The sequence below is a fragment of the Apium graveolens genome, chromosome 5, assembly GCF_009905375.1.
Source record: "Apium graveolens cultivar Ventura chromosome 5, ASM990537v1, whole genome shotgun sequence".
NCBI lineage: Eukaryota > Viridiplantae > Streptophyta > Magnoliopsida > Apiales > Apiaceae > Apium > Apium graveolens.
The window spans coordinates 45,485,676-45,488,071 of NC_133651.1; the positions used below are offsets into that span (position 1 = coordinate 45,485,676).

Genomic DNA, 2,396 nt, shown 5'->3' on the forward strand with positions numbered 1-2,396 from the left:
GGAAAGATGAGTTTATCCACCTTGACCAAGACATCCTCCACAATGCCTCGTGGATATGTAATAGAATGGTTGGCCAATTGCAAGGTCATATAAGTCAGCTTTGGATCAGGTAAGTCCAACTTCTTGAAGATTTAAAAAGGCATTAGATTGATTCTAGCTCCCAAGTCACATAAGCATTTATCAAGTGACATTTTTCCAATGGTGCAAGGAATAGTGAAGCTTCCAGGATCTTTCAGCTTCGGAGGTAACTTTTGTTGCAGCACAGTACTGCATTCCTCCGTGAGAGCAACAATCTCTAAGTCATCAAGCTTCACTTTCTGAGAAAGTATACCTTTCATAAACTTCGCATAACTAGGCATCTGTTCAAGAGCTTTAGCGAAAGGTATGTTGATATGAAGTTTCTTGACACCTACGGAAACTTCTCAAACTGCTTATCCAGCTTTTTCTTCTGCAGCCTTTTAGGAAAGGGAGGTGGAGGATAGATCTGCTTCTCCCCTGTATTACCCTCAGGAGGATTGTGTTCAACAGTAGTCTTCCTTGGTTCCACTTCAGTTTACTTCTGCATTTCTTTTTCAGCCACAGCTTCTTCATCCGAAACTTGGGGGTGTTCAGGATTTGCAACCTTCCCAGACCTCAATGTAATTACCTTTACCTGCTCCTTAACTTCCCTCTTTCCTGGAACTTCAGTGTCACTAGGGAGTGTACCAGGTTGACGATTTAGTAAGGCATTGGCAATTTTTCCAATTTGATTTTCCAAGGTCTTAATAGAAACCTCTTGGCTCTTGCACATGAGCCTCAACTCCTCCAATTCTGATTTTTCATTAGACTGTTACAACTGAAGTTGTTGTCTTGGTGTATATTGCGATTGCTGAAAACCAGAAGGGTTGTACTATTTTGCTGGATACTGCTGATAAGGCTGCTGAACCGCATTCAGAGTATTGTTCCAGCTAAAGTTAGGATGATTGCGGTTATTGGGATGATAGGTGGCTGGCACAGGCTACTGTGACCTCTGAAAGTTGCTCACAAACTGAGCTGATTCACTAGAAATAGCACACTACTCTGTCTCATAGGCACCAGCACAAAGCTCACAGGCACTAGTGATCTGATTAACTCCATAATTAACCAAAGAATCCACCTTCATCGTCAAAGCCTTAAGCTGAGCAGCTATAGCAGTAGCTGCATCTAACTCCAGAATTCCTGCTACCTTGCCCTGAGATAGTCTCTGAGTAGGATTCTGGTATTCATTAGCAGTCATCAGTTCAATCAATTCATAAGTTTCATCATAGCTTTTAGCCCACAAGGCTCCTCCTGATGCTGCATCAAGCATAAGTCTAGAAGTAGCACCCAAACCATTATAAAAACAGTTAATGATCATCCAGTCAGGCATCCCATGGTGAGGACACTTTCTAAGCATCTCTTTGTAACGATCCCAAGCCTCACATAAAGATTCTCCAGATTGTTGAGCAAATTGAGTAAGTGCGTTTCTGATCGCAGCAGTCTTCGCCATAGGAAAGAATTTAGTTAGGAACTTTTAAGCAAGATCCTCACATTTGGTGATACACCCTGGTGGTAGAGAATGTAACCACCATTTCGCTTTATCCCGCAGAGAGAATGGGAAAGTCTTAACTTAATAGCATCTTCAGAAACTCCACTGAACTTGAAAGTGTCGCAGATCTCGATGAAATCTCTGATGTGCATATTGGGGTCTTCTGTCGGAGAACCCCCAAACTGAACTAAGTTATGTATCATCTGAATCATGCTCGACTTTATCTCAAAGGTATTAGCCGAGATGGTTGGTCGAACAATGCTAGACTGAATATCATTAATCTTCGGTTGAGAGTAGTCCATCAAAGCCTTTGGATTCACTTCTGGTTCTCCTATTGTAATAAGTTTTTCTTCCTTCTCAACTAAGAATTCTTCTTCAACTTTTTCTTCGACTACAACTTCTTCCTCACTTTGATCCAGTGTTCTCTTATGAGACCGAGAATGTGTATGCATACACGCTCGCTAGAGTACCTGAAACACGACAAGGAATTAAGTAAGTAACAATGTCTGAGTCACTGAACTCTAACGCCCAATGATGACAAACACATAAACTAAAAAATAACACCAAAATCCCTGGTAGCGGTGCCAAAAACTTGTTAGGGCTAGAACACGCACTAATATTCATGCAAGTATACGTGATCACAAGTAATATAAAATTAATTCTAGTTCATTCCCACAGGGACTGGTTTAGGTTAATTTTAATCAATGTATTTATGCAACAATGGTATAGTTATTATCCAATGCTAAGACGAATAATAAATTGAGGTTGTTTTAACTACGCTTAACTAAGAGATTATACTAATGCATATAAACTAAGAGAATAAAGAGAATTGAATACTATATGACACAAA

General features: G+C 40.2%; 1 non-coding gene across 1 annotated transcript; it reads left to right on the plus strand.

The window, feature by feature from the left end:
- Nucleotides 1-1,385: 1,385 nt before the first annotated feature.
- On the plus strand, nt 1,386-1,492 carry LOC141663285 (small nucleolar RNA R71). The gene has a single exon (XR_012551362.1). It is a non-coding gene; the product is annotated as a small nucleolar RNA R71 (small nucleolar RNA).
- Nucleotides 1,493-2,396: the final 904 nt, after the last annotated feature.